At 46.0% G+C, this 22,462-nt stretch overlaps 1 protein-coding gene across 12 annotated transcripts in view; it reads left to right on the forward strand.

Moving 5' to 3' along the window:
- The window catches only part of LOC135905116 (uncharacterized), a 595,563-nt gene that overhangs the window by 387,944 nt on the left and 185,157 nt on the right, over nucleotides 1-22,462 (forward strand). For 2 of the 12 annotated variants that reach the window (XR_010565332.2, XR_011515108.1), the window contains exons 1-2: nucleotides 19,474-19,565; nucleotides 22,279-22,387. The exons of the other annotated variants lie outside the window; for them this stretch is intronic. The gene's annotated coding sequence lies outside the window, so the exon portion shown is untranslated. Of the gene's footprint in view, nucleotides 1-19,473; nucleotides 19,566-22,278; nucleotides 22,388-22,462 lie in introns of those variants that run through there. 12 annotated transcript variants of the gene reach the window in all.

The following is a 22,462-nucleotide window of genomic DNA, read 5'->3' on the forward strand; positions in this document are numbered from 1 at the left end:
TATATATATATATATATATATATATATATATATATATATATATATATATATATATATATATATATATATATATAGTCGTGTGTGCGAGTACACGGAAACTATGAGGAAAAAAAGGAAAGATGTGCAAGTGCACCTAATAAACAGAAATAGCTAATGAAAAATCTTACAAACGCATTCTTTCTTTTTTTTTCTCGCTTATCGACCAGAGCTAGGGAGAGAGAAGAGGGAAGGAAAGCTAAAGGAACCAAGATGCACACTAACGCTAAGAACTCTTTCGTGATCAATGGGTTGCACCGTTGGCTTCCTGATGTCAGACTTGCAATGACTAGACAGTCAATGTCGATGCTGTGGCATCATTAATCTTAGTGTTGGCCGGTAGAGTTAGTGAAGTTATTTAAGCAATGATAGTTAAAATAAATTTCGGCCCTTCATTTTGATGTTCATCTTTATTTCGACTGTTCGTCCTCGTCCGTGGCTTGTGTCCGTCCCCAGTTTTCTCGCGCTAAGTTTTTTCCATGTACGTCAATGCGAAGTGTGGAGCATGCTTCTTGAAGTCACCTTTAGTGATTATCTATTAGAATAAGGTGACATTCCAGCCGTCTCTGTGCAATTTATAATAAGTTGTATACGATTCATAAATTTCTATATGTTAACTGCGACTAAGTCTACGACGGTTAGGGTGATTCTGGCACTTCGTAGATGATTCGCTGCCCATGACAGTGAATAAGAGATGCCACAAATGGAACCGAATGTAGTCACCGCTGTGAACGCTTCTTTGGAGGCGTACACTCTACACTCATAGAAAAATTTACACCCTTTGGGGCTTATCTTGTCCCACAACAATAATCGTCATCTGTCCTGCCCGCGTTTCCTTTCTTTGACGCAGCGAGCCCGGTACTTCCCAGTCGCGAACGGCACGCGCGTTATCAGTGTGACGCAGCATTCTCGACAGGAAAGTAGCGAGCGCCGAGTTTTCGAGAAAGGAAACTCAAGCAATGCAGATGACGATTATTGTTGTGGGACAAATATACACATTAGCAGGGAAGAAGTTTGGGCGTGTTGGTGGGATACATTCAGACTGGGATACATAGCGCAAAAAATGACACACGGACAAGCGGAACACAGGACGAGCGCTAACTTTCAACAATTGATTTATTGCAGCTGGTGAGTATATATATACTCACTGGGACGCCACTACAGCTTGTCCCTGTGTCATTTTTTGCGCTATGTATCCCAGTCTAAATATACACCCTAAAAGGTGAAGCCGTTTTAAGAGTGTAAAGAAAGGTTTGCACCCTTTGGGGTGTATATCTGCCACACAACGATAATCGTCATCTGCCTTGATGCGTTTCGTTTCTTTAACGCTGCGAGCCCGGTACTTTCCAGGAACGAACGGCACGCGCGTTATCAGCATGACATAGCATTCCCGACAGGAAAGTAGCGTGCGCGGCGTTTTCAAGAAAGGAAACACATCGAGGCAGATGGCGATTATCGTTGTGTGGCAGATATACACCCCAAAGGGTGCAAACTTTTCTTTAGAGTGTAGGAGCTGTTTCTGGGGAGGGGGGTTCCGAGAACGCACGTCCGTCTGGCGAGAGGCTGGCCGGCCTCTGGTGGCGCGACTTTGTCTGCCACGTCCATCCTCCCTTCCTTCAAGCACGCAACCCTTCCCCCCTCTTAAAAACCGCGTGAGGCGCTCCGGGTGCAACAACCGGTCACTCATGCGGCAGTGTAGGAGCACTACACAGGCCCGGCAGGAGTAGAGGAAGACAAGTTGGCGCGGCGCCACGGCATCGTGCAGTGTTGATACATTGTTGCCCATCGTTGGGGAATGCACCCCCCCCCCCCCCCGAATGTGGCCTTGAGACGTAGCCGCCGCCGCCGCCATCTCCTTGCTTGTAGACAGGTCCCTCAGACGAAGTATGGCTCAAGAAAGGAGCGAAGGAGGGGGGGGGGATGTTTTGAAGTCTCGGTGTAAGTATAAGGAGTTTGAGACGTGCATTGATCTCGAAGCGGATCGCCGGTTCTTGCAGAAGTGGTGCGCTTTCTTTCTTTCTTTCTTTCTTTCTTTCTTTCTTTCTTTCTTTCTTTCTTTCTTTCTTTCTTTCTTTCTCTCTCTCTTTCTTTCTTTCTTCCTTTCTTTCTTTCTTTCTTTCTTTCTTCCTTTCTTTCTTTCCTTCTTTCTTTCTTTCTTTCTTTCTTCCTTTCATTCTTTATTTTATTTTATTTTTTATTGTTATTTTTGAGTGTTCTCGCTGAGAGCCGCCTGCATACTTCATTCCTGTCCACCGACTTGTCAGGGTGAAGAGGAGTCTTGACAAAGGGGACGACGGTTGTTTGAAGTGGCTGCGACGATAGTTTGTTTTGCTGTGCAGTTGAGGATGATGGGACACCGCCTTTACTTTAATTTTTGTTTTTTTAGCGATCGCATTTGACGAGTGGCGTAATGATAACCCAGTAAGGGCTTCATTTTTCTTTCACGTGATATGCTTCACTACCGCGACTAAATCTGAGAATTTTGACTGCAAATTGTGCCAAAAGTGTGATGCAATAAATAAAGAGGTGATAATGTAATGCCTATCATCGTCTCTATTGTGCGAGATAAGAGGACACCACTTCACGTCCTCTAGAGACCATGGTGGCAAAAAAAAAAGATAAAGCACGAAAATAAGGAGATGAGAAGACCACGTAATGGCGCTATATTTTGGGGAAAATTGGGTAGATTACTGGAAGTCTACGTATTGGAGCTACAGAATGTGCGTCAACGCATAGTCGGCGACTAAAGACAACTAGTTGGTCTGGTGAAACCGGGAAACTTGCAGACATATATTGGTCTCATTTGGCACAAGAGAGGGGTAATTTGAGATCGATAGAAGAGAGCTTTCGTCCTGCAGTGGACGCAAAATGGGCTGATGATGGTTATTCGATGAGTCATGCTCTTATTAAATGGCAGCTCGTTGTGTTGTGAACGTATCCCTGCTTCTGAAGCCAATGATGCACGTTTGTTGTTGACAAAGTCCCCCGAGAGTCATTTTCCTTCTGGGGGCCTTTCTCTGTTGTCCAGACAACTCTCTCACATTCAGTTATGTTGTTTATTTGTACATATTACCAATTGTGTGCAGGATTTTTCCAGTGTGGACATATACGGGAACAAATTGTGTTATAATAAAAAGAAAAATTACTTAGGAAAACTACAGTAACCGCAGAATGTACAGAAACATGTTATGAGGACCAAGAAATCTGAGAACACACACAGTAACAAAACAAACTCTATAGGAATACAACATGATTAAACAGGCCACCTTAATACATCAGAAAGTTTATGAATTCCATGTCGTCCTGTATGGTCTACAGTAATTAATCTACCAACGTAATGTCGGCCCAAGAAGGGTTCAAGCTGTTCTGTTACCTCCTTCTGTTCGTCGTATAAAAAGTAAATCTACAGCAATGAGTTTTGCACAAGGGCTATTTCCGTGTTACTATACGACAATGTTCTGAGTCATGTTGGCATAACTCAAATGAGATTAAGAGTTGGCGTTGTAACTCTTGACATTTTTACGCGTATCGTAAACTCTCGGTGCAATAAAGCTTTGTCGGAAATCTCCGCTTCGCAACTACCTAACCGAACACGATTTTGTCAAAAATATTAGCAATCCCGGCTACGCATATTCCATCGGCCTTCTGCTGACTCTTACGAACACTCGGCTTGGCTTGTTCTTCAACATCACTTTGGTCCCAGCGCGTTTTTAATGAGGCAAAAAAAAAAAGCCAGACATGCGGTGCTCGTTGAGGCCGGCGTCGACAGATGGCGTACAGAGCCTCAGCGACACCTCGAATGCCTCAGTTGCTTTCGCAGATATCTTGCGGATATCGTTTATCCCTTATCTGCTCGGCCTCGAACAGTTGCATCGACAGGTGTCCGGGCTCTCATTGGGCGCCGCTCGATTGCCTGGGCGCGATTCGATATACCATGAGAGCGCGGGCTTGTTGGAGCCCCTGAAGCCATCGCAATGCTAACGAAAAAAAAAAAAACATTTCACGTGCGAGTAGCTTAGCCCTGCTCGCATGTAGGTCCTGTGCATGTGTGTTATTCTTACAGAAAGGCAAGCGTGCTCGTACCACCGCAAAGTCACAGTGACACACTCTCTTTTATCTTTATCTCAACAGTCTAATTATAATATCAATGCTCGGTATCTATCTATCTATCTATCTATCTATCTATCTATCTATCTATCTATCTATCTATCTATCTATCTATCTATCTATCTATCTATCTATCTATCTATCTATCTATCTATCTATCATCTATCATCTATCATCTATCATCTATTATCTATCTATCTATCTATCTATCTATCTATCTATCTATCTATCTATCTATCTATCTATCTATCTATCTATCTATCTATCTATCTATCTATCTATCTATCTATCTATCTATCTATCTATCATCTATCTATCTATCATCTATCTATCTATCTATCATCTATCATCTATCTATCTATCTATCATCTATCTATCTATCTATCTATCTATCTATCTATCTATCTATCTATCTATCTATCTATCTATCTATCTATCTATCTATCTATCATCTATCTATCTAATCATTGTTGTTTTAGGGGCATCATCTTGTGGTATTCATTATTATTTTTGTTGCTTATTCTCTTTCTGTTTCCTATCACACTGCTTAACAATGTTATGTAGACCCGCCGTGGTTGCTCGTGGCTATGGTGTTGGGCTGCTGAGCACGAGGTCGCGGGATGGAATCCCGGCCATGGCGGCCGCATTTCGACGGGGCCGATATGCGAAAAACACCCGTGTACTTCGATTTAGTTGCACGGTAAAGATCCCCAGCTGGTCGAAATTTCCGGAGTCCTCCGTATACGGCGTGCCTCATAATCAGAAAGTGGTTTCGATATGTAAAACCCCATAATTAAATTTCTTTAACAATGTTATGTGCCGTGTCTTCTACCTAACAGGGCCATTTACAGCCTTGTGCTGTGGGACTCCTTTCTGTGATTTCATTTGTCGTTACACTACACTCAGCTCAATAAAAACATTACTGTGACTCTGACGGTGCACTCGAAAGTGCCTGTGGATTCTTGGCTGTAGACTTCAATGCAGTACGAAATGAGGAAAGGCATGCGCAGCACCAAACCCGACTGAAATGTTCGTCTGTGTGCGTAACGAGACACGAAAACATTTTCTCGCCATACGCGCAACTAAAATTTATGCAGCCTGTATTGATGGCTCTTAATTCTGGACGCGGCAGTGAATGGACAAAACCTATAAGCCCCCAAGAAACAGGGCCCATCAACCTACGCTCTACCACTGTACCTGTGGTGTTGATACTTTACGCTGGACGATACGCAAAATTGTGGACGAATATCTTGGAACTGGTGCTGTAGTCTCAGGATTCCAACTACGTGGACACGCGTTCATCAACACGGGCTTCGACGACTCGACTGCAACGTGCTTGTTAAAGTTGATCGTTAAAGAGTAAGCGCAAGTTAGGGCAAAAAGTGAACCGGGTACAAGGTCACCGCCATGGCTTAATGCACGGCTACGCTGCAAAGTATGGGTTCGCAGGTTTTACTGGCGGTCGCTGTGGCTGCATACGTTCCGATGGTGCCGCAATCCGTATACCTAGCACTGCTGCGCTTTAAGGGACCACATGGGGTCACAATTATTCCGGGGTCACCCATTAAGGCGTAATTCATAATTATATAGCGGTTTCGGCGCGTAAAACACGAGAAGAAAACTTCATTTTTTAGTAATTGTTGTCCTACGGAAACACTCAGCGTAACACTAACTTTTGCTGGGCTGATTGGTTCATGCTTATTCCTACGTGTTAAGACATGGACCAACATGAAATACCACTAAGTCAGGAAAGAGCGTAACTCAGCTTAAGACGTACAATGTTGCTTCATTTAATTACACAATGCAACATGTGTTTTCATGAGTGTCTGTAAAGAAGTTTATTAGACGGAAGCAATGAATAAACAACTCATGCACCAGCGTAATATGTACAGGTAAAAGCGAGAAAATGACAATCGTATTGCCATTATTATTATTTGGCTATTGAATACAACAGACTATCGCCGTCGCACGATAGTGTGGTTATCTCGTACTGTCTTGCACGTCCGTCGTTGCTCAGATTACTTTGCGAGCATTCGTCAAAATATGCCTTCAGAAAGGATGTCGAACGTGGAGAACTCTCATCGCTTACAAAGAATCACTTTTAAAAGGTGAACCCTTTAGCCTACACTTAGGGACATGTAACCCGGTGACTATATAATGTCCCTTTGTTTACCGAAGATCGAAACGGAAATTAGAGCTTTGCTTGCCCGTAAATGTATTGTACTTCGCGGAACACCTAGTTACCGTAAATGTGGATGGCAGTAACAACACTGTCAGCGACATCTTGAGACTCGTAGTTTAACCAAAGAATGCACAAAGCTTACTGCAGTGACCTGCGATCACTCAGTCACTCAGCCAGTATGTCGGAGTGTATGTCGGTAACACTACGTGTGCAAGTAATCGAGACAGGTGGTACTACTGTTAGACAGTTTTAGCAGAGCGTTTATGATCCGCTCCACGTAGACGGCACTACTATAAGACATTTTTAGCAGAGCGTTTATGGTCCGCTTCACCTAAACGGTACTATTATTAGACAGTTTTAGTGAACGTTTATGATGCGCTCCGCCTCGACGGTACTAATATTAGACAGTTTTAGCGAGCGTTTTTGGTCCGCTCTACCAAACGATACTGTTAGACAGTTCTAGCGAGCGTTTATGGTCCCCCCCTCCTAGACGGTACTACTACTAGACAGTTTTAGCGAGCGTTTGTGATCCGCTTCACTCAGACCGGTACTACTATTAGACAGTTTTAGCGAGCGTTTCTGGTCCGCTCCACCTAGATGGTACTACTGCTAGGCAGTTTTAGCGAGTGTTTGTGATCCGCTTCACTCAGACCGGTACTACTATTAGACAGTTTTAGCGAGCGTTTATGGTCCGCTCCACTCAGGCGGGTATCACTGCTTCAGCAGAGCGTTTATGGTCCGCTACACTCAGACCAGTCTATCCTGACAACTTGCACACAGCCGCTCAGAGGAAAGTTAGCAGGAACTCTAATGCGCGTGCGCTGAATGCTCATACCGGCAGTGGAGCGTAGAACGCTGCCCACTTTCCTCTACGAAACCGGCTGAGCGGAGTGAGGATGCCTCTACTTGATTTCTCTGTCGTTTTACAGCCACGCTGAGAGCGCGTCTCGCGGGCGTCTCTGGGAGGCCCTCTTGTTAAACGAGTGAAATCGACGCAGTTCGTGCAACCACCAGGGAGCGTGAAATGTGAGCGGAGCGGAGCGCAAGCAACGCACTGCTAAAGCTCCTTATTCGTACGGCGGTAGCATTCTACGAGCGATTAAAAGAAAATACGGTGACCCAATCAAAGCAGATAGCAGCCGCCTCGTTATCGACGCCAGCGTTGCCTCGTGGCCCGAGCACGCGCAACGTTCCACGACAGGGTGACCTTCGAGCCGGAAGGCGTCCCCCCTGGCGTGGCACTCTTTTATCTCTGCCGGTTCTTGGCTCTTGCTTTCTACGGCTCTGGGTCACGGCCGTTCTCCCCGTTGATATGCACTCGCTAACAGAGGGGCAAACCGCCCCTGATAACTAGGGGTATCTTTGTTCCTACTCGTGCCTTGCGTAAATGTGGCCCTTACTTTTGTTTTGTATTTTTGTTTCATTTCTTATCTACGCAAGTAATGCCTAACAGAGTAGCAGTTCGCCCCTACGACAATTGACTGCTCATCGGCATTTATTGGTTGGTCGATTGGTTCGTTCGTGGGTATAAGCAAAATCGAAGGAACACTGAAGCTCTGTTATCAAAAGCGCAGTATAGTGGAGGACACCGGATTGTTCCGGTTGTCTGGGGTTTCTAAGCGTGCACTTACACAGTGTACCCGCATTTTTTAGAAATTAGCTTCCATCGAAATGCAGTCGCCTGGACGGGAATCGAAGCAAGAGATTGCCGTGAAGCAAGATTGCTCCTGTAATGGAACTATCATCCCTTTGTTATGGCACCCCAACATACATCGCTCTAATCGGCGTCACATGCTCTGCGTCTGACACATAAACAGCGTATTCCGGCGTCGCGCGTGGGCGCCACGTCCCGTACTTATCTCTCGTCGTGTTTTGCTTATCTATAGTGTCGTGGGATGCGTCGTGGCAAATGGCGGTATGCAAAAAAGGTTCGCGTATATACGACCTGCTTCGAGGGTGCTTCAGAGAGCCGCAGGTGGTAAAATTCACCCGGATCCCTACACTGCGGCGTTTCTCGTGAGTCATGACCCACCGTGCACTTTCGAAACGTTAAACCCGTAATTTAATTTTTAATCGGGGCAATTGCAGCTGCGCGCGATATCCGACGGAAAAATTCATTTCTAGCTTATTCTACGAACGCAGAGTGTGATCACCATGCACTTCTGTTGTGGAAACAAACAGCGGCCTGTTTTATTGTGCTCGCAGTCGGGAGTTCGTTGAAGACACGTCGAAAACCACAAAGGCGTCTAGACAGTGAACGAGTGAAAAGTTCATTGAGGCATCGGATTCCACACGTATTGCTTGTCAACAATGCAGTGCACTGGGTGTACTGCATTGTTGTACAATCCACCGTATACTTGGTGTACTGCATCCGTTTAAGCAAGCAGCCCACGACGTAATGAATGGAGAATGCACGCGGGGCGGAGTTCCCATCCGGGTAATGGTTCGTGGTATCGGCTGTTCGCTGTGTCAGTGAAGGTTCGGGTAACAACCTCCTCTTCACGCGTCTTTTCTTTGGCGATCGCTCGTGCGTTCTCCCATCCGATGTGCACATGATTGTTCTTACCGAAGTCGCGCTTGCGATCTCTAGAGTTGCGCCAACAACTTGCCGCGTTCATCCACGTAACAGTACCTACTGCCTGAGCGAGGAATTTTGTGAACAACCCGCAAGCGGCCCTTTAGGGTTGACGAGTTCGTTGAGGATCTCGTTTGAAGGCACCTGTGCAGCAGGCACGTCCTACCTGGTGAAGACGACTGTCAAAGCTTCGCAGGTCCCGGGCATTTCGCATTGTAGTATTTGACTCCATCTTATCCTGTCATCGTTCACTGCCACGAAGAAAGTTCGTCGCCCTTGTACACAAGCAGAGTGACCTTACTCCACCACTGAGCCCAAAATCTTTCGGAAGTGGACCAAAGCATGGGAGCAGCGGTTCAGCGAAAGCTGCTGCTAGCCTTATATCGCTCTAAACACTTTTTACACCCTTTTGGACTTATCTCGTCCCCAAGCAGTAATCATCATGTATCTTTCGCGTCTTCCATATCTCTGACGCTGTGGGCCCAGTACTTTCAAGTCGGGAACAGCATGCGTGTATCAGCATACATGCGTGATAGGTACGCTGCATGTTGACGACATGAACCTCGTAGGTTGTAAATATTTGTTTCCAGAGCATACCCTTGTTCTTCAAGTGCACTGCCTTGCTGTCCTAATTGTGATATGCGCAATATCTAGGCACACCCCTTTAAAGATGTTTTTCTTTAAATATTTACCCAGATATCTTGATGCAAACGTAGAGCTTTTCCGCACCCTTAGCAATCACGACTTTTGTCAGGCTCACTGTGTCAGCATTTCTCGTCGCCTGCATCCTGTAATGTATTACAACGCAGACCACAATACAACGAAATACGGTAGAGAAGACCACAGAACGAAAGAAAACGAGGAAGTAGGCTCGTCAGATTGCCACAAAGTACTACATGGTCCGATCCTGTCTCTCTTGTATCGTAATCTTTTCATAATACCTCGACGACTTCTCTGCTCGGTACTGCTGACTTGGAGAACCGTTCCTCCAGTGTACGATACATCAAGAGATCTCACGGAATATTAATGATCATAACGAAATTAGAGAGAGAGAGAGAGAAAGAAAGAGAGAGAGAAGCTTTATTAATCTCAAATTGGCAATATTCTGCGCAGCATGGACCATCCATGTCGCTGTGCCTTCGTGTGACTTCCTGGCGCTGCGCAGTAACAAGATGTCGTCGGCGACAAGTGAGCATCATAAAGAGCATAGTACGACAAGGCTGGGGCGAAATTTCACCTCGTGTGCTTCTATTGGGCGGCTGTGCAACGGAGTCACAAAAGAATGCACCGTGTGACCTTTTCCACCTCAAGGTGTCATTTGAGCAGTGACTCCACGGTTGCCCAAGACAGCAGCATACACGGCATCCGGCGTTAACACTCGATGGCACAAGAGAAACCGCGTTGTATAATGCCGCCACGCAATACGTGCTATTTGGCCAAGTTACAGAGTCTCCTGGCAACGTTCCTTGCACGTGCTATCAGCGAGGGAAGAGCAGTTGTAATCAAGAGTGGGTGTTGGTGAGAGTCCGATTGATAAGCACGCGCAACGTGTGTTACTCTGTTTCGCAACTCTTATCGCTACGGGCGGATCACTCAAGAGATAGACAACGTAGAATGGCGAGCAGGCTGAGCATCACCTTACAATGTGTTCACCAATATGGGCGTGCGTGCGTGTGTGTGTGTGTATGTGTGCGCGCATGTGTCTGTATGCCTGCGTGCAACTAGGGCAGCAGGATGACGCAAGTGTGCAGGGGATATCGCCTCAGCCGTAGAAGAAACCACATCGCGATTATGCCTTCGGCGTCGACCACAGCGCATCTCTGTGTGTATGCGCAGCAGTTGGTGAAATTCATACCCGCATATCTGCCGTATCTGCATATCTGGTAAACACGCGCTACGCGCATGTTTACCATCCCATGGCAGACGCGCTGGGAAAGGCAGGCACGCTGGCAGACACGCTGTGATGGCAGACACGCTGTGAATGCGTAGTCAGAGCTGATATTGACAACACATTTTCGGTGACTCGTTCCACAACGGCAGCCGGCAGCGTTCGTAGGGCCATCTTTTTGCCAGTTGTAAGAGATACGTTCAAGCTGTACGCAGCCATTGCGCAGTTCGTTCAGGGGTTCTCTTTTCTGCATTTATGCCGAGACGATTTTTACATTCCAGCGTGTGTTATGTTATCTCTGTTGTGAGCCTGTTTCAGCGCCTTTATGTCACCTCGTGCACCTCTTAGCCTAACTTATTTGGTTACCTTTCTTTTGTTCAGCGGCCGCTTGTTATTTCATGTTTATATATATTCGTTCTACGTGAAAAGGAGCCGTCGGCGCTGCACAAAGGCGCCATCATCTGCTAAATACCACGTATTTAAAAAGAAACAATGTGAAAGAAACGAAGAGAGGAAAACGGGATACCGCCACCTTTACTATACCGTCTGAGACCACTCCGGGAAGGACGGACAGAGCTTGCAGTAGTTTCTCCTTGCCGTCGTCTGCTCACCCAAGCTTCTAACAAAAGCAAGGTGGCAGTGGGTGCGTTTCTGAGAAGACTACTAATGAACGCTGCTCTCTAAACGTGGGCTAATTAGTGCTACGGAGAAAAAAAGAAAGCAGCAGACGACGCGTTAGTGCTTGACGTTTTTCAAACCAGATAGCCCGAAATGTATGGGGGGTGGGCGGGGGGGGGGTGCAGTTGAGGATTTGGCGTCACGGTTTATTGCGCAAAGCAGAAGAGTCGTCATCGTTTGCGCGAGTCTGTGGAGATAGCGTTTGCGTTGTAACAGGGTTTTGCTACAAGGCACGCTCTCGCGACCCCATGAGCGGCGCCTCGCAGGAAGATAGCTCCCGTGCCAGGAGTTGCTACTGATGCGCCGTCCATTGTTGAAATCTTGCTACTGAACAAAAGACGCGAAAAAAAGAAGAAAAAAAGGAAAAAAAAAGGGGGGGGGAGGTACATTTTCACGGCCACGTCTTATCCGACCACTTTCTCTGCCTTCTAGCGCAGCTTTCTCAGACACTCGCTCACTGAGATTATACGTTGCTCTCTATGTTTATAATTGCTTATCACGTTCCCCTCTAAGAAAGAGTGATCATGGAGACATCGCTTTTGTAGCCCGCTCTCATTGTACTTGTTCTGTTTGATATTCGGCAGTGTACTTCTGCATTCTATTTATACGTAATTGCGGCATTGCTACTGCTCAGTGTATTAGTTTTCTTGGTGGTGTTTGGTGTTCGTGCAGTAGTCACTTGATTGTGTTCTCCTGCATATATTTTTCACACGATTAGAAATTGCTTGAATTAACTCTAATATTGTGATAATTAGAGAGTTTGAATTATGACTTTTTTATTGCGTAATCTTTCTATGTAGTATTGATATTTAGTGAAGAGTCTGACATTGAGACTGCCAGTGCTTTTTATGTAAATAAATAAATAATGAATAAATAAGTAAACACGTGTCCGACGAGCCGCCAGATCTAATTTTCATTTGCTGAGTTTCGTGCGCCATGAATGTATAGCTAACTGGTGGGTTTTTGTGGTGTATCATGCTCGACGAGTTTTCACCTGATTCATACGTCTTTTGCAGCATCGTCCACGCAGTGTCGAAAACGCTTGGAACGTAAATTCCGGATATTCTTGTACAAGCCTCTCGTGGCAATGTGCGAACAAAGCTTGTGGCAGCTTCTGACAGTAAGACGAGCCAAGATGAGAAACTTAATTGATTCTTGATGGCGAGAAGGCCTGGCAGTCTTGCTACGACCTCGCGATGGCAATAAGAGGGAGACCTGGCAAACTTAAGGGAGTCCTCCAAAAATAAAATAATAAGATGCCAACATTGTAATTTTTTTCTCAAGGAAATCTAGTGATATGGCTTTAAGTGCAGCTGTGATTTCATTGTCCCTAAGTGTCCCTAAATAGAAATGAATTTAAACCCATGAAGTAACTCTTATGGAACGCTGAGATGGTTACTTCGCTTGTAGATGCCGGAAATATTGGTAAATATTGAGAATGTGCTGGCTTGAAAGCTGAACACGAATCCCAGAGACAGGCAACCGCGTTTACATGACTATGAACTCGCTAACCAATATAGTGGAGATAATACAATCCGTTCATAACAGAAGTACAAAAGAGGTACAGAATAACCCAACAAAGTGAGTACCCACACGAGTACGAAACACAGCGAAGAAAGATGATTTGTGGATTAGCAGTGGTGCCACAAATTGAAATATAACTCAAAAAGACACTAATAAGAAGTGACATATGGAGTATTAGTAATGCCGAAAATTCTAATACAACTCAAAAGAACGTCCAGGAAAGGTAACATATTGAGTAGTAGTAATGCCACAAATACAGATATAACTCAGAAAGGCATCCAAGAAAGATAACATATTGACTAGTAGTCGTCCCACAAATACAAGTATACCTCAAAAAGACATCTAAGAAACATGATATACCGAGTAGTAACAATGCCACAAATACAAACATCCCTAAAAACACCCACGAAAGATAATATAGGGAGTAGTCGTAATGCCACAAATTTTAATACAAATCAAAAAGGCATTCAAGAAAGATAATATATTGAGTAGTAGTAATGCCGCAGATACAAATGCAACTCGAAAAGACATTGTCGAATACCAAGTAGAACAACTACACGTACAACAATATCATGTTCGCGTATTAATATCGCGCTTTGTCATGTGAACCTGTTTGTCTATCTCTCAATTCGTGTTGGGCTTTCAACTGAGCCCGCTCCCAAATATAACGCGCATCAATAGCGCTATTCTTGCTCCGCGGAAATTTGGAATTTAGCGAAACTTTAATATATAACTCCTCATTTTTAAAATTTATATGTTTCTGTGGCCCCCTTTGCATTTTATTTTGTATTACTTCTTTCTCCTCTTTTAATTCGAATGGAATTCTTTGCCTACATCGTCCATCTTTAATCTATCTATCTATCTATCTATCTATCTATCTATCTATCTATCTATCTATCTATCTATCTATCTATCTATCTATCTATCTATCTATCTATCTATCTATCTATCTATCTATCTATCTATCTATCTGTCTGTCTGTCTGTCTGTCTGTCTGTCTGTCTGTCTGTCTGTCTGTCTGTCTGTCTGTCTGTCTGTCTGTCTGTCTGTCTGTCTGTCTGTCTGTCTATCTATCTATCTATCTATCTATCTATCTATCTGTCTGTCTGTCTGTCTGTCTGTCTATCTATCTATCTATCTATCTATCTATCTATCTATCTATCTATCTATCTATCTATCTATCTATCTATCTATCTATCTATCTATCTATCTATCTATCTATCTATCTATCTATCTATCTATCTATCTATCTATCTATTCCCTCACGGCGACCAAGTGGCCCAAGTTTACCTTCTCGGGTAGCGCCTATGGTCGTGAAGCGTCGTGGTCGTTCCATTGTCGTCATTTCAGCTCCGTGATATTTTACTTTCATCGTGCCGTCATCGTCGCGCATTGTATCTCGACCCAGTGGCCCAAGCTGCCTAATTGCTTGGTCCACTAGGTATGGGCTCACGGTCGTGATGTCTTCGTGATCAATGCATGGCCGTCATCCAGCTTTGTCGTCCATCACTTGTCATGCCTTCGTCGTCACGCCATGGTTGTTTACAGTCGTCATGCATTTGCTCTCACGTTGCCATGGTGATGCCGTTATGGTCATTCGATCGTCGTCATTCCAGCTTCGTGATCGGACTCTCCTCGTGCTGCTGTCGTCACTCCTTCTACTCCGACGCAGCGGTCACGACAGCATCACGACAGCGTGATGCTGTCGTGGTCGTTGCGTTATCATTCAGCATTGTCATCGGACTCTAGTCACGTGGTCCTCACCATGCAATCGTCGTCGTGCCGTCGTCGGTATGCTGTCGTTTTATAACTGTCATTACTTCAGTAACTTCATCCCGTTTTTGCCATGCAGTCGTCGTCATACCACCTTACTCGTTCCATCGACGTCAACCTTCCTTCGTCATTGTGTTGTAATCGTACTGTCATCATTCAGTCGTGATTATGTCGTCATTGTCACGCCCTCGTCATCAGACGGTCGCTGTCATGTATATATTGTCAGACCGTCGCCGTAATAGCCGTCGTAATCGTGCCGTCATTGTCACTCCAGTTTTGTCATCCGACTCTCCTCGTGCCGTCGTCTTCACACTATCTTCGTCACACAGGTCTCGTGATGCAGTCATGGTCACGCCATTGTCATGATACACTAGTCGTCATACCGTTGTCCTCACGCCACAGTCATTCCATCGTCATCAATGCATGATCGTCATACAGCCGTCATCGTGCATTCGCTGCCACATCGCCGTCGGGCAGCCGTCGCGCTCGTTTCATCGTCATAATTGTAACTGCGACATGCATGCGACTCTCGTCAAGCCGCCCGCCGTGGTGGCTTAGCGGCTGTGCTGTTGCGCTGCGAAGCACGAGGTCCCGGGATCGAATTCCCGTCGCGGCGGCCGCATTTCGATGGGGGCCAAATGCAAAAAACACCCGCGTCCCGTGCGTTGCGGGCACGTTAAATGACCCCTGGTGGTCAAAACTAATCCGGAGTCCCCCGCTACGGCGTGCCTCTTAATCAAATCGTGGTTCTGCTACGTAAAATCCCAGAATTCATTCATTCTCTTCGTGCCTTCATCGTCATACCGTTGTCCTCAGGCTATCGTCGTCACGTGGTCGTTTCAGCATTGTCACCACTTAAGTATCGTCATCCCACTGTCGACCAGCTTCGTCAGTCTATCCATGTCATTAGTTGTTCTTCATTCTGTCGCAATCATGGTGTCGTTCAGTCGCGATTATGCCACCGCTGTCATGCTATCGACGCCATTGCGTCGTCGTCACACAGATGCTATCATGCATTCGTTGTCATAACAATATCGTGGTCGTGCCGTCTTGGTGATGCCATCGTCGTCATTCGCTATTCTTCATCCGGTTGTCGTCATACCGTCGACGTCACACCACCATCGTCATCTCATTGTCATATGTCGCGGTCACGTTGTCGTTACACCATCGAAGTAATTTAAATGACATCTCAGTTTCATGCCTTTGTCATTATGCGCCTTTGTCGTTCGATCAACATCGTTCCCTCTGCGTCATTCCATCGTCACTGCGTCGACGTCATACAGTCGTTGTCATGCCTCCATGCTCACGGGCCACCTTGACGAACGTGTGCGATAGCAAAGTGTGACGATATCGGAGCATATGTGGCACATAGCCGAAGCAGCGAAAATCTCGTAATTACCACTACACGTGTTAAACAAACCTGACGTGAGGAATGTGATCTGTCGTTACATTGCTCGATTGCTGTTCGCGTTACCATCGATAGTCATCGCGAGGTGAGTTCTGCCGTAACTTTTTACTTACGCTTTATGCACGGCGTGGTGCAAGTACACATTAAAGCCCGGCCTCTTCGAAAGCAACAAAAACTTAGTAGATCCGAACAGAGAGAGAAAATAGTCAGGCAACTAACGGCCCGCAGAATGTAGCGTTCGCTGTCACACACAGTGAATATATTGTTTTCAGTTGTTCTCAACAAGCGGGAAGTACGTTTAGCGCATGTACGCAGCAGTATACTTAACGCAAACATGCACCGTCAGTGCCTGCTGATACAAAAAGGAAAGGACAAAAAAATGTCAAAGAAGAAAGTCTTTCGAAGTTCCTATTTTATTATTTTCGTTCACTCCTACGACCCCGAATTATGTAAAAGAAGAAAGGAGTAATTTCTTTTCTATATGCTCTCTATATATTCAGCGGCACGTTCCCACTGCAGCTTCCGGCGCGCAGAATCTGCGAGAGGCTTTTAGAGAAATTCGGTATGGGGCCTGCAATTCAGAGGTGCACTTTCCGTGGAGGACGTACCTGCTAAGCCTCAAGGTTGGATGCATTGTCAGGAATACTGCCAGACCTTTTCCCCACTTCCGTAATCGTATATATCGTTAACGTTTGCAGAAAGGTATTTCTCAATGCTTTCTTTATTGCTGTCTTAGTTACCAATTTATCTATTTATTTTTCAGGGCGAACGAGGAGTAGCTGGTTCGGCCTAAACACGCCAACTTCTGCTTTAAAGTTATACCCATTTAAAAAAATAACGAAAAAAAAACGTTACAGTGACGTTTCATTTCGTGAACGCGGGTGATGCGCAAGCGTATGGGTGCTATAACGCACACGAAGATATCGGCCCTCGGGGCGCCTAGACGCCTACACTCTTCGCACCACTGCCTGTATTCAAGACAGGGCTCGTGCGGCCGCGCCACAAGCAGCAGCCGTCGGAATATAACGCCCCATTGTGAACCTTCGCTTACTATTTATGTTACCTAGCATCGTATCAACGCGCACAGGTAAACAGCAAGTGTCCGCACTCGATGACCGCGCAACCTCGCTGTCAAAACGTTGGCGCGAGGAATCGCGGCAGCGGCAGCGGCAGCGAGCGAAGTGACCTTCGTGCTGTCTATCGCTTCAACGCAAACTCAGCGGCGAGAACACAGCGCACGCCAAGCTACGAGCCGTCGGCCCACTCACACTGTGCCTGGTTCTTTCATTCTGTGCTGTGCCCCCAAAGCAGATCGCTTTCAAGATAAAGCGCGCGCTACCGGCCGCGGCCGAGGTACAGCGCCTCCGCTCCATCCCCTCCCCCGTTGCTACGGTGCAATGCGCGCGACGGAATACGGCGCGCTTCCTCCCCTCCCGCACGAGAGATTAGGGAGTTTTAGTATAGCGTAAAGCAGCAAACGCAAAGAGTTAGCGTTAGCGTTGCGTGCACCACACTGCGCATGCGCTATACGTAAACGCTGCTGGAGCTCTTACGTACGTACGCTATTTTCAGGATTTAGCGTTGAACGCTAACGCACGCAAGGGGTGCCTTACGTACGGCAAGATGGCGGCGCCAGTCGAAGTGAGAGCAGCCCGCTTCGGATCTATCGAGCCGTCTGCCTGCACTGCTAGGCTCTATCCTTCCCCACTAATGCTCGTGTTCACCTTAGATTTGTGTGATGATGCTTCGGCAGCGGTGCACAGGTGACAAATGGGCGTTGTTTACGATATACGTTCTCGATTAGCGGCGCAGTAGGCTTAACGAGAGGGTTTGCTCATAGAGTTAGTAGAGCCACTCTATGGGTTTGCTAATTGTGTTTTCTGCATCCGCCTCGAGATGGCGCCCAAGTGTATTTCGCTCGTTCGCTTGGTGTAAAGCCGCATGTGGAACCGATGCATGTCATGTTTTCCGCGGCAAAACACAGTAGTGGGGTCGCTGCTGTGGTCACAATGCGTGTGCGTTTTATCAACGACGACGATATGAACCTCGTGAAGAAGGTTTTCGCCTTGAACCCATTCGGATGGACGTCAAGGTGGGCGTCCGTTGCAAAAAATTGGAAAGAAGTGGGAAACCCGCTTTCTGGAAGAGAAATTGCCGGCGAAACGTCCCCTCCGATATAGCTTCGACGTTGAGTGGATCTTGAGGACACGTAGAACCTGCGCGGTCGCTCTCATTCCCGAAGCATGAGGGTGTCTATGTCATCCCAACTTATAAAGGACACGTAATATGGGTCCCACAGAACACTCGATCGCAGCATGCCAAGATTAATCGGTATGTTTCGCGACTCTCGACAAAACAACGCTCAAACCAAACACCTACATGTGTAATTAACGCAGCGACTGTGGCTTTCGATAAGCTTGACTTAGGGACACACTTGCGGATTCGGCATTGGATAAGCTCGACATTTCGTGTGGATTTGGCTTTCCAGTACTTTGTGTCTTTACATCTAGATGGCGCTGTATTTGTTTGCGTTAACGTTAACGCTTTTCTCCGTTCCGCTATTCTAAAACACTACCTTGTGCCGCGCAGTGCAGTCTTCCTTTGCGTTAGCGTTGCGTCGCACGCTAACGCTAACGCAAGGGTTTTACGCTATTGGCGGCGAGGAGTTACGGAGTCGCCATCTATCGGAAGCGCCTCGCTGGCGTAGTATGAGGGATCACGTGGCGCGCTCATTATAGGTTTTGCTGTCAGCGCTCACTGAAAACACCACGCGCGAGCTCTCCAGGACATTCCTGTTAGTAATTTCGAAGCGAGAGAAGTTTCTTACTGTCTAAATAATATTCTTGGGCACACTGAAAGCACACAGTCGTTTACAGACGCTATCTCTTTACCGAATACGTACACTGTAAAAAATTTCCGTAATTTTACGGTCAAACCTGCCGTAAAAATTACGTAGACCGTTCAGTTTCATGAAAAACGGCGGAATTCTACGTAAAAAAACGGACGTGAGCTCTGTTTTTTGAAATACGGAGAACCGTCCGTAATTTCATGTGGAGGGCAACTGAGCATGTTAAGAGCGAAAAATCAACACGCAACGAATATAAAGAAAAGACACCACCCACGTTTACCAGCAGTTACATAATATCACCATAAGTAACGCTGCTTGAACATTATTCATAGGCGAATTGTAGTACGCACGCACAAACGGAAGAGGTTTCAGCGGTGGCGCTGCTTACCACCCTTCATCGCTTCTACACGACGGGTTGCATTTCTCCGCCTCAACAGTATAGAGTGGACAGCGGCTGGAAATGGCGGTGTGCGGTGGTGGTATGCCTGTTGCATTTGGGATTTCACTGAAAGAATAAGAAGGAATCGACGATGGACTGCTACGCAAGTAAGTGATTTAAGTGTCCTTTTTTGTTGTTGGTGCACGTCGCGCGTGCGAAATGCACCGCGATGGCCGGTGACGGGCTCAACTGTGTTGTGTGAGCATGCCCTGTCAATGCCCTGTAACGACCACGACCTACTGAACTACAGACCTGCACAGATCTCCCTCCTCCAGCACGCCTGGTCTAGTTCGCCCCTTTTGCCGCTAGGGAAAGAACGTACGAGCAGAGTGGCGCTAGTCATAACCTGTTCGCTGTCGTCTGCTTCTGCGATCTGTTCAGCGCTTGTCTTGCCATTTCGGCAGGCACAAAGCGCTTGTTTTGGCGGTAAATGAATAAATTCACAAATATACAAAAGAAGACATATTTGCAAATGCTTTGCGTTTGAATAATGAAACTAGAAGACGATGAGCGGTGCAAGAAATGTAAACAACGAGCTTAGGTGGCCGCTGCAATGCTAGATCAACGGCATAAATTTCCCTTTCCTAGCCTCCTTAAGAGACTGGAAAAATTGTCTTAAGAAGATTCATAGGATAATCTAGCTTTCTTTAGTTGATTACAGACAGCCTAATGTCGTAGATGACATTAGGATTTACTACTGTGTGCCGTATTGAAAGGAAGATGATCTGGTAAAAGTATAGTAAAAGTATTCACTAGTAAGTCCTCCAACCGATATGTGCAATAGTCTGATCGATTCTGTTTCAAGGGAACGTGAGCATATCTTGTTTTTAATATCGTTGGATGTCTAGCTCAGTAGAAAGCTTGCAAAAAATTAAGCGATCCCAGTGCTTTAAAACGTGCTGCAGTGCAGGCCTAAAAATCGTGTCACGGAACTCTTTTAAAACTGTAAAGCTAGCTTTTCCACGTAGTACGGCGGCAGCATAACGGTGGTGCTGAAGATACGTACGCAGTGAAGCTGTGTGCGTAATTCACTTTTTGAACTCGTGACGCATTCACGGACAACTTTTAAGAGTTAAAATGAGTGGTAATCGTTCTGCCGTCGAACATTACGGTGGCTTCAAGTTTCTAAAGAGCGCAGACGCGAATTTTACAACGTGCACAATGAAACTGTTGGGTACGTTGCGAACTCTATACACAATGCGATTTATAATAATCTCCTTGGAAAAGGCAGTGGGAGCGGCTATTTAACGCTGTTTTAGAGAGCAGCGGACTACACGCTCCGACATTTTTTAGGTTCGGGGAGTCAACTTTTGGAGCCAAGTGACCGACCAAAGCCTTGTGACATCTCTGTCACTGTGTTAGCAAAAATCGTCAACTAGAGAAGCAGTTCGTCGCAACACAACAGCTTCTGTACTACTTACAACGCCGCACAACCGCCCACCGCGTAGCAGACGAACAGGTTATAAAAGCGCCACCTACGGCAGTCGGTTGAACGAAAGTGGGCGCAAGCTGCTCCCATAGAAGCCGCATATCTGTGCAGGTCTGGAGTTCCAGTAGGTCGTGGTAACGACATTCCCGCTTGGCCATGAGGATTGATAAAGCCGCGGCATTGCGAGACTGTGATAAACGGTGTAGCATTTGTTGTGCTGATTGCATATAGAGTACATTGAGGCGCGTAGGCAACATCAGCGAAGATGTCGTCTGTAGCAGTTCGTTATCGGCTGTATGTGCCAGCTGGTTTACTGACGTTGGCATTCCAAAATAAAGTGCAGTTAGTGTTCCCCTTAGCAATCTCTCACGGCGCGGTGTAACACTATGTTAGCCGTATTCGGCGACGCATTGCATCACAGCGGAATTCTATTTTTCCTTAAGCTTAGGACGCAGTGTGCTTGGCGTGCATAATCGCTATGTTCATATGCGTAATTGAAAGACTGCTTCTGGAATCGAAAGTCTGCTTGTGTATGAAGACCTCATAGAGCATGTTGCATGCGATGCTTCTACATCACAATGAATGGACGGTGTAGCGTGCTTGCTGCCGTAACCTCGTGCGATCTGCAGTGTTACGTAACACTGGTGTAACACGGTGCCTTGGAACACTTTGGGATCGAGCCCGAGCAATCGTGCGCGATCGCACTTGAAAGTGTCCGCGTGGATACCCATTAAGGGTCGCTGGAGAAGAAATTGATTATTTTGCTAGCTGGTAATCGGCATCAGATGTCTCGCGAATTTTCGTTTTTGTTTTGTTTTTACTTCAGACAGCTACCAGGCTGACTATCAACGTTCTGACGCAATACGTCAGCATTTAACGTAATCTGGGAGTGGATTGCCACGTAAATTTTGCCCATCTGCGGCCATAATTGTAAAGCAAGTGCATGTGATAAGTAATTTTTAACGTAACCTTGACACAGAATAGCGGTGCCCAAAAGTGTGTAATGGACATCCAAAATTACAGATGTTCCAAACTGGTATAAGAAAATCAAAAGATGTGTCAACACTGATGTTAAAGGCTGGTTCTAATACTGACTGTCTCTAGTTGCGTAGACTAATTTTCAGCATATAGGCATCAATACAATAATTATTCTAAAATACATGTTGTGAGTTATGTAGAGCAAAATGTCTGCTGTTTTGCCGAATAGAAGGTGCTTCATGAAGTCTTTTTTTAAATGAGCTGAATGATACAATTGAAGACACCAAACAATACCACAGCAATCGGTAATTCGGTGACAAGCTTATGTGCAAGAGCATTTGTATATGAAAATGTTTTTACTTTACTGTGGATGACCGTCTGAAAATACCTGATAATATTTGCTTCAATTGCAGCTATTGCACCACTGAAGGATGTCTGTGTGCCGGTTTGTGCTCAGTTTCTCAGCCAGTGGGCCTGAGAAAGTGTGCCAGAGCAGTCTGTCGAGTAGTGCTCTTTGTTCTGGTAAGCTGTGCCATTCTATTGTATATCTGTCTTGCATATGCAGTCTTAATAGACAGTGACTGCAAATGTTGGTGG

Source organism: Dermacentor albipictus, chromosome 6 (genome assembly GCF_038994185.2).
Source record: "Dermacentor albipictus isolate Rhodes 1998 colony chromosome 6, USDA_Dalb.pri_finalv2, whole genome shotgun sequence".
Taxonomy (NCBI): domain Eukaryota; kingdom Metazoa; phylum Arthropoda; class Arachnida; order Ixodida; family Ixodidae; genus Dermacentor; species Dermacentor albipictus.